Source organism: Primulina tabacum, chromosome 16, assembly GCF_025594145.1.
Source record: "Primulina tabacum isolate GXHZ01 chromosome 16, ASM2559414v2, whole genome shotgun sequence".
NCBI classification, from domain to species: domain Eukaryota; kingdom Viridiplantae; phylum Streptophyta; class Magnoliopsida; order Lamiales; family Gesneriaceae; genus Primulina; species Primulina tabacum.
This window is the reverse complement of record NC_134565.1, coordinates 27219768-27230371: the sequence shown is the minus strand read 5'-3', so window position 1 is coordinate 27230371 and position 10604 is coordinate 27219768. Positions and strand designations below refer to the sequence as shown.

Genomic DNA, 10604 nt, shown 5'->3' with positions numbered 1-10604 from the left:
TTTTGAATGTAAATTGCATAGTTGGTCAAGTTTAAGCTATTGCATATCTTTCATGGCACAGTTAGGTTGCAGCGAGCCTGGGGACGATCCAATCCAATCCAGTTGGTAAAATTACAGGAATTTTCATTACGCCAGGTTAATTATTTTACGTGCATTAAATAGAAAATGATTATTTTTGAGATTTATGCGATATGGCTTGTGGTTCATTCACTATGTGGGAGTGTTATTTTATACGGTCGCCAGTGACCGATCAGTTCAGTATGGTACCACCCGGTCTCCAGTGACCGGCCAGCTCAGTTCAGTTTCAGCCTCCCCGGTAGCCAGTTACCGATCAGTTCAGCTTAGTGCAGTGGCCACAGGCGTAAAACATAATCTCGACAGAAAATTTTATCAGTTATTTCAGTACAGGCTTCAAGGAGCAAACATTTTTACTGCGATTATCAGTTCAGTTATGCACGTATTATAATTGCTCAGTACAGATTATTTTCAGTATGCCTCAGGACATGATATTTTATCCCATGCATATTTTAATTCCGATTTTTACTCGTTAGATGCGATTTATGCATGCTGAGTCTTTAGGCTCACTAGACTTGATTGTTGTAGGTACTGATGAGGCCAGGGCCGAGGGCGGGGACCAGTGAGCCAGCTTGGGTCGGCAGTAGTGGCACCCGAGGACCTCAGTGCAGCAGTTGTTATTTTATTCCGCAAACAATTTTTATCAGTCGTTGGATAATTTTTAAATTGTTATTGTTGGCAAAACTTTATTTTCTTCCGCTGCTATTATTTTAAACATTGAACTTGATTCCCCAGTGATTTTATGAATGAGGCCATTTAAGTTCTTCTAAAAAGAAAATTTTTAATTTTCCGCAAATTTCAAGAAAGGAGTTTTAGGCCCCTTTACAGTTTTAATTCGCCAATAATTAATAATTTAGCAATATTACATCCCCATTTATCTAGTAAAAATCGGCCACCTACTTAGAAGATTTGATAAAAATATTTGACAACTCATTTCCCTTGATTCTTTCCTTAACCATTTTGATAGATAATCCCTAACCTTTTTAATCATCAATAATTATCAATTAAGCAATATCCTCACCCCAATTATCTAATAAATTTTGGCTCCCATGGTAAAAGATTTGATGATTGTTTAACAACTCACCTTTGATATCATTCCTTATTCTTTTCTTGTGAGATAATTCCCTCACCTTTTAATTCACCAACAATTAAATAATTAAGCAATTTTCTCCCTTGTTCCTAGACTAAAAATCGACCGTGTGCACTCCTAATTATCCCTCAAATCTTTTGATTTCACATATCATTTTCTATGTAACTAATAACTAGGATAGCAAGATTATTCTCTTCCTTTTATCTTGCAACCTCCCATTTATTTTCCTAGACTTCCCTCCCTCACCATATAACCGAAATTCAGTATCCATTCAGTAGAGAAATCGAGATTTAGCTAGAGGAAAATAAGAGAGAAAAAATAGAAACAAGAAAGTGAAGCACTCCGTCTCCTCCGCCCCGCGTCGTCTCGTCGTAATCGTTTGTTTTCTTTCAAAACAAATCCAGGCATGTTTATATTATTTCTTTGCTCTTCAATCAAGTTATATAAGTATTTTAAAACATTACATGATCATGATTTCCATGGCAAAACCGAAATATGGACAGCAACTTTCAAAGAAAAATCTGCACAGAATTTCGGTCCCCACTTGTTCTTCACGATTTTGATGTTTTTGTGGCTTTCAGGGTTGGCTCGATTTCCAGGGGCTCAAGGCTGCTTATTGTCATGTTATAGGGTGTGCTAGGAAGGTGGTAGTCCATTAGTTGCAGCCCCTTTCCCCCCCTTGCAATACGTTTTGACAGCAACTCCCCCTCATGTCATTTTTGTGTCCCGATTTGCATGTTTCTTGTCTAAGGTGAAGATTCTGATCTTGGCTGCCCTAAGGGCTGTAGCCATGGTTAGAATCCTTCCTTGACATGTCTAGGACGTGACCAAGATGTCCTTCCATGGCTTGGTTCACGTTCCCATCTGTTTTTAAAACAAAAAAGACAAGCACCCCCTTCGGCCCTCTCTTTCTTTTTCTGCGTGAGTTGTCTCGGCTTTTGGGGATGGTGTGGATCTTGGTTGGCTTTTTAGCCCTTAGCCATGGTTCACACAATACCTCATGATGTCTAGATCGAGCCATGGTCGATCATATGGCCACTGGAACGACACATGACAGCAAGTGATCCAAACAATCGCATGGTACAGAATTTGTTCTTTGTGTCTCGGCTTCAGTTTCGGTTGTCCTATGGAATTGCTTGGTTTGTGGTTGGCTTGTAGCCAGTAGCCATGGTCCAAGCCATGCCTTAGGATTTTGGGAAGAGGCTCTAGTCGGTGGTTCAAGCCCCAATGGCCATTAGCCTTGTAAACGACGCATGCAAGTGCAAGCGCTGCTGCTGTATTCAATGGACAGCAGGTTTGTGCTTCGGTCCAGAGGCTCGTTTGAGTTCTTGGTTGGCTTTTAGCCTATGGCCTTGGGGGACAGTACCTCATTGAGTTAGGAAGGTCATGTTTTTGGCCGTTCGTGATTCGGTTAAGATTAGAGGTCGTATGAGAATTTACGGTGCAATGTGCCAAAATGACACTCGAAAGAGCGTTTCTTGTTTTTGGCCTCCATTCACCAAATTTCGACTTGTACAATTTTCGGAGCTTTATATCATCATTTTAGGTGCATTTTAATCATGACTAAATGATTGTTCGATGTCGGTTCGGGTTGGTACGGAGTCATGGTTAGAAATTTAGTTGTTGGTCTAGTTGGCCCCGTTTGTGGGTTCAATGACTAAGTTATTTTCAAGGAAAAATCATTTGCATATTTTTCATGTAAAAATTAGGTCGCAGCGAGTCTGGGAACGATCCAACCCCTTCGGTAAAATAAAACAGGACATTTAATTATATTACGTGCATAAAAATATAAAATGTTCATTTTTAAGATATATGTGATATTGCTTGTGGCCACCTCACGTTCATGGGATTGTAGCTTATCATGGGATTATTACTTCATTCGGTGATCACTGATCGGCTCAAGTTCATGTTCATGTATTGGTACGGATATCCAGTCCAAGGGCTGTAATGATCTCTACCGCCCAGTATACTGTGGTTTAATCTTATCAGACGATTCATTTCACGTTATGGGCCACTTGCGTAGAACATATTCTCAACAGAAAATTATTATATACTATTTCATGACAGGGCTCTATCGAGCAAATATTTCACTTACGATTTTCAGTTCAGTTATGCATGTATTTATAATTACTCATGACAAGATATTTTCACGTTATGCTTTACGACATGATATCTTTACACGGCATGAAATTTTTATGATATATTTACTTGTAATCTACGATATATGCATGCAGAATCTTTAGACTCACTAGACTTGATTGTTGTAGCTACTGATGAGGTCGGGACCGAGGGCGGGGACCAGTGAGCTAGCTTGGATCGGCAGTAATAGAAACCCGAGGACCCCATTTATCAGTTTATTTATCTTTTTTATGCAAACTCATTTTTATCACGATGAATTATTTTAAATTGTTGTTTTGAAATAGATATTTACTTCTGCTGCTATTTCGACATTTAAAACTTTTATTTCACTGTTACATTAAAACCTTAAAACTTTTATTCAGTTTATTTTATGACTATTAAGTTATTACCTTTAAAAAAAAATTCAAATTTTTTCGCAAATTTTCAAATACGAATTTCGGGCCTTTACAAAATATGTAAGAGGGCTTTTGTTCGGCCTCTACCGCACCAAAAAAAAAAAAGAAAAGAAAAAAAAAGACATATATTTAGTTAATTTTCTGTCTTTCCCAATGTTATATTAATTAATTAATGTATATATTGCAGTATATTGAAGCTTAACTTAAAATAAATGAACTCGAAAAGAGGAACTCAAAGTTGAATAGGGTTCACTGTCCCAATAGCCCATATAAGATTAAAGATCGGCCCGGTAAGAGCTCTCCACTCCACCGTGTTCCGCTGTAAACCCTAACCTTAACTGGATTTGCTTTCCTTTCCACCCATTTTATTATATATATATAGATCTCGTCTGCTTGAGCAATTGGCGATAAATATTTTCTTCTCCTCAAATTTGTATGGTTGTGTTGTGGTCTGTGCGGCGATGATGATAGATTCAAGGCTTGTTTCTCAACATTCGCAGTGGCCGCCTAAGTGCTTTCGCCTTCGCCGGGCTTGAGAGCTTATGCTGCACTCTCTCCTTCCTTGGATGTCTGAGCCGCCTCCACCACCACCACCACAAGAATCGTTTTTTTCTTTCTTTTTTAGTTTTAAAGCCTGAGATTGCAAACCATTGATTTATCTGGGTGAATAAATGGATATATCGTTAGGCTATATTGAAATTCTGATAAAGTATATCTATTTCGGTGATTTTGTTTACGAGGAAATTATTGGGGATGATGAAAGAAATCAGACGGATTCCCACTGATTTTATGCATGATTTCAAAAACCAGCTACTTCTGACCCAATCCTGCCATCAATATTTCCCAACTTTTTTCAGTTTGTGTTTTTTTTTACTATTTGATTAGATTTTCCAGGGATATATATCTTTTTTCTTGAAGAATGTGAGTTGGCTTATGATGTGAGATTAATATATTTGCTACTCTTGATGGGAAATGAAAATTTTCCTTGTGATGATTCTTATCCACCAAGATCTCTGAGGCCGCTTCACTTTTGAGTGGGATTCGATTGTGGTAAACTGTGAATAAAAGGGGAAATTTAGGGAACAAGGAATCGGATACGAAGTATTTAAAAAAAAAAAAGATTCATATGTCAATTTACTTAATGTCCGTGTAAATACATCATTACATTTGATTACATATAATATGATAATATTAACGTTTATTTCGATTTATTGTTTAGTTTCGTTCGTCGATCGACTGGTTGAAGAATAAAATTTCGATCAAGAATTGGTCGACCAAAAGCTTTGGTCTTTGACCAAAGCTTCTTTGAAGAATTGGTCGATCAAAAGCTTGGTCAAATACCAAAGTTGGTCGATCATCATTGTTGATTGTTGGACATTGTATTGATTTTTATAATTATTGGACATTATATTATGTTTGATAATCATTCATCATTGTATTGATCTTTTAATTATTTGACATTGTATTGATCTTTTTTATTTCGATTTAAGTATTTCTCGTGGAATTTTGTTGTTGGTCAGTTTTTGGGTCGACCCTGGTGATTTCTGGGTCGACCTTGTTGATCCATGTTGATATTGGGTCGACCATGTTGATCTCTAGGTCGACCCATGTTGATTTTGGGTTGATCAATGTTGCTTTTGGGTCGATCTTTTTTCTAACACATGAATCCATAATTAAAAGAAAAATATGACCGATAATGACTTAATTTTGACGGATAATTATATAATTTTGATCAATGTTGCATGTTTTTAACATATGAATCACATAATTTCACAATCATGTTCTATAATGTTACATATTATGACATATGAGTCATAATTTCACAAGTATGTTACATATATTTTGACATATGACCACAATTTCACAATTATGTTATATGTTTTACCATATGAATCACAATTTCACGACTATGTTACATGTTTTAACATATGAATCAGTGTTTTAGCATATGAATCAGAATTTCACAACTACGTTACATGTTATAACATATGAATCATAATTTCACAATTATGTTCCATGTTTTAACATATGAATCACAATTTCACAACTATGTTCCATGTTTTAACATATGAATTACAATTTCATGAAATTTCACAATTATGTTATATGTTTTAACGTATAAATCACAATTTCATAACTTTGTTGCATGTTTTAACATATGAATCATAATTTCACAAGTATGTTACATGTTTTAACATATGAATCACAATTTCACAATTATGTTACATGTTTGAATATATAAATCACAATTACATAATCACAAGTATAGTATGTTCTATAATGTAATATGTTTTAACTTATTATGTTACATGTTTTGACATATAAATCTCAATTTCACAACTATGTTACTATTTTAACATGTGAATCACAATTTCAATTGAATTACATGTTTTAACATAAAAATCACAATTACATGTTTTAACACATGGATCATAATTTTACAACTATATTGCATATTTTAACATATGAATCACAATTTCATTACATAATATTACATGATTTAACATATGAAACACATATTTAACTTGGGTCGCCAAAGTAGCATTTATGTACCAACTTGGGTCGACCCAAAGTTCCAGCCTTTTGAGTATACCCAAAATTCCAATCTTTTGGGTCGACCCAAAATTTTATTGATCGACCCAAAATTTTGTTGGTCGACTAAGAAGAAATTTTTTCTTGGTGGACCAACATTTTGGTCCTTTGGTCTACCAAGAAGAAGAAGACCATCATTTGGTCGACCAAGAAGAATTTTCTTCTTGGTCAACCAACACCAATTTCTTCTTGGTCGACCAAGGTGTTGGTCTTTTGGTCGAATTTTTCTGGGTGGAAGGATAGATGACTCGTAAATTTTAATTGGGAAATATGTGTGTCGACCGAGAAGAAATAGAAGAAAACAATTAATTGATTAAGTTAAAAGTTTAATTACGACTAATATAATAATCAGGAGTCAACTCCTTGTTTCTTAAAAAAAAAAGCCAGAGTCCTCGTTTTTTAAATAACTTCTTTCTCACTCCTACTTTTTTTAATTGTCCCGAATAAAAGTTCTTGTAAGATCATAGGCATGAAAATCGAATTATAAAAATTGCATCAGACCTATATTGCTTTAATTTAATCTTGAAGCATTCAGCACAAGAGATCAATTGTAAATTTCATTGGAGTTTTGTGACACTCGAAATCTTATTTGTCAATTTTTTGTTGTTGGGATAGTTTAGCAAATTAACATGATAGGGATATCCCAAAATGGGCTGTTGCAGAAGCCCTTCCTTCGAATTTTTTATTCCATTTTTTTTAAACTTTGCTTCTTATATTTTATAAACAAAATAGCAATTATTTTGTTTAATGATTAGTTAATATAAAATAAATAATGTGATCTATTATATTTACTATATATTATCGATGTAAAAGCTGTTATATTGAATTAACTTTCTATTGATTTGAGAACCCTTATTTAGAAATTGCAATATGTTTTATAATATAATTTCTTTGTATAATCTTTTTTTTATTTTCCTATAATTCTTTTTTTTAAATAATCTTTCCCTCATATATAATTTTTTTTGAAATTATATTTTTACTATAGTATAAACTTTGAGGGTCTTACATATATATTTTTACGGGACTAATATATATTTCATTCCTATTGTTTACTGCTTTTCCGATCTATCTTTGTTGAACTCTCTAAATTTTACTTAATTTCGTCCTTGGAGTCGTGCCTCCGTTAGAAACTAAGCTTGACTTGGTCTGGCACATGACCAAATCTCCCACAAATTATTCGTTTCCTCTCCAGAACCTCATTCTTTCCCAAAAATTAGAACCTTAATTCCCATGTTCCTCCATTGGCGATGAGTGAAGGGCCGATAGCTAGGTCAAACGATTGCAAACTCGAGGGATGAAACTCTTTCAGGCAACTAGTCTGGTCCATTGATGTGCATGATTGTAGCGAATAACACTGTTTTTATGCCACAATCTGTGCTAACGATGTACATGAACCTCAGGATTCTATTTCTTACACCAAATAGCACAGTAATCATGTGGGCGAAAAATTTATTTGTGGTTCAGCGGAATAAAGTCCCTAAATATATATTTAAAATATGACAAAAGTTTAAGATAAGTCAGAATAAAGCCTTAATAAATCTAAATTTGATAAAATGAAGAATTTTTAAAAATTGAAAAATGGAATTATGATCAAAATGATCCAATCTATGATTCAGAATATATGAGGAAAATTTGATTAATGATAATATCCAGCCGAGTAGAAATTTCCAGATCGTGAAGTAGCCGAGCTGAATCTTGCATAGATGAACAAACATTAGAGAATACTAGAAGTATTTTTGGCGTAGCTCTTCCCATGCTTTAATCATTCTGGAGACCAAACTTAAGCAGTACAAATATATTAGTATTTGTGCAAAGGAAAGAGTAAATGAATTAAATCATAGAAAATACCTGATATTTATAGAGTACCTTGTAGACAAGAATTCTAGCAAGACAAGTTACTTTGAATAACATATTTGATTTGAATGGCACGTTCCTATTTTCCCACAATTATTTCTTTACCAAAGATTTGTCGAGCATCTTATATGGCAAGCACTTCGTGAACCTCTTTATTATACTGAGTTTGGGTCGGGCCTCGTTTAGGTTTGTTGTTCAAATATTTCGTGCCACCCTACTCAGCCAACACCATACTTAAGCGAGATTCTCAGGCTGCGATGTTCGAGGATTGGCCAATTAGGATTTGTGGTGCAGAACAAATCCGAGTGGGGTCGGATTTAGGACTTATCAATAGTACCTACCCCTTTTCGTCTAAAGAAGCATGAATTATGGACCTAGTGTTTTAATTATAGTCGAATCGAGCCCGTGTTTCCTCTTGAGTGTGCTTTTTTCGAATTTTGTGTTAGTTTGATTCATATCTAAGACACAGAAACTAAGGGCCACAAACTGTCAGATTGAAATATGCATGAACTAAATCACAATCCGTGTGACTTCTACTTTTGGACAATTGATATACATGGGGACGGCCGAGATTATGTGTCTGTTCAGATTCTCGAGACGATGGGTCGAGTACCTAATTAAATCTACATCGTCCGATCATTTTTTACTGTGTCTTTGTGCTTGCCTGGCCCTCACTATAAGTAGTTGTGTCTCCCCTGTCATTTTCGTTTTCTCTCACTTTCGTTCTGTTACTCTGCTGTATTTACTGCTCGATTCACGACGAGAAATTCTCTTCAGACTACTACTTTTTTCTCAATAAGTTTTCGCGGCCAACTTTAGCATGTCGAGCATCGATCTTAGGATAGTCCAGGCATTGGCCAAGGACTGAGCTCAATCATAGCCGAGGCTATGTGGTTAGAGAGGGATCGAGCATGTCGGCTTGTTACGACCTAGCCATTTTGCAAGATGAGGACCGAGCTCATAGACCACCCTCTGGCTACCACATCTTTATCCCGACCAATATAGATATGAATCTCTGATTTACTATTCTCCAAAACTATCCAAAAAATGTGTGAATACTACGATATTTCCCTAAGTCAACTCCTCCCGAACTCCTATACCACTTTGTTATTCTTAGGGATTCTTTTTAAATATTTTGGCATTCAAATTTCCATAGCTCTTCTCATTAGGTTTGTTCATATTAAGCGAATAGGTTCGACAAATTTTTATATTAGCCCGAAGGTAGAACATAAACTTTTGGGTGGCAGTCACACTTTCCATAAGGGCAGGGCCGTGCTTATTTGGAGTCAAATGAGTCAAATGACTCAGGTCTATCTCTTTTTTGGGGCCTAAAATTTTTTTAAAAAATTATTATATATAATACTAGATAGCCCCCACAAATGCATTTACGGAAGTGAAAGGAAAAATCCAGTTTGTGAAAAATTCGTGCGTCCGAAACATGAATTTTATTATTAAAAAAATCAGTCGTAAAATTTTAAGAAATTATCGGTCCTCTTCAAAATCAAAGTCAGGAGTGGATGAATTAATCTTGCTGGCACTAAGTTGTTGGTATGATTTACCAAATCAGTCTAGTTTTCTTATCGGGGTGGAGTAATGGTGGGAAGCATGACGGATTAAGGACGAGTATAAAAATCGGAACAAATAAGAAAAAGAGAATCTATAATATATCACCTTCGAATTAATGATTTATTCACTCTTTCTGAGGCGAGGATTCAAGATTTGAGACTTCCCTTTTGTTTTTGCCTTTGTAATATATAAATGAGGAAGTTTCCAAATCATGAAATCTCCTGCTATGAAACTTTGCTTGAGAGTGCATAGAAAAAACCCAAATATTTCTTAAAATATGTATTCAAAATTTCAAATATCAATATATATAAAGTATAACGAGATGAAAAATTGAAAACCCTAAAGGTCCCATGGAATCAGTCCATTCGTTCACCATATCAGGTCCAGCTAAGATCAAAATTCAAAAGTGAGGTAGAAAATGTGTATGTGGGGCGTATCAAGAACGTGTGGTGATTGGCTGTAACTGATATGTATATTTGATGTTGAATTCGATTGGTGAGTAAGACAGTCTTTCCCAGTTATTTAGTTGTGTAAAAAGTGGGAGATTCATTCAAGCTATTAATGTGGCTAAAGATTGTTTGCGCTTGATCATCAGCGTCTTTTTATGTGATACTCATATGAATAATGATTGCATTTAGAATCTCAAATGCTCATATTGCTTATAAAATCTTGTTGACTGTCTCTGTCACAGTAGCAAGTGCATAGCGAAGTTTCTCAAAGTTAAAGCTCATCAAAACTTTTCTCCGATCAACCAAGTCACAATAAAGATCGAATAAATTGGCTATGTTATCGATTGAGAAAGAAATTACTGAACAATTTGATTATACAGACTTGATTAGTATTTTTAGCTCTAAAACTGTTAGGCATGTTGTTTTTTAATGATCATTTTGGAC

At 35.1% G+C, this 10604-nt stretch overlaps 3 non-coding genes across 3 annotated transcripts; all 3 read left to right on the top strand.

Annotated features, from left to right (window-relative positions):
- The first annotated feature begins 4155 nt into the window (after positions 1–4155).
- Positions 4156–4277, top strand: LOC142530230 (small nucleolar RNA SNORD14). The gene has a single exon (XR_012816071.1). It is a non-coding gene; the product is annotated as a small nucleolar RNA SNORD14 (small nucleolar RNA).
- Positions 4278–4446: 169 nt separating this feature from the next.
- Positions 4447–4524, top strand: LOC142530268 (small nucleolar RNA R12). Its single transcript, XR_012816106.1, has one exon. It is a non-coding gene; the product is annotated as a small nucleolar RNA R12 (small nucleolar RNA).
- Positions 4525–4627: 103 nt separating this feature from the next.
- LOC142530232 (small nucleolar RNA SNORD24) lies at positions 4628–4720 on the top strand. Its single transcript, XR_012816073.1, has one exon. It is a non-coding gene; the product is annotated as a small nucleolar RNA SNORD24 (small nucleolar RNA).
- The last annotated feature ends 5884 nt before the right edge of the window (positions 4721–10604 follow it).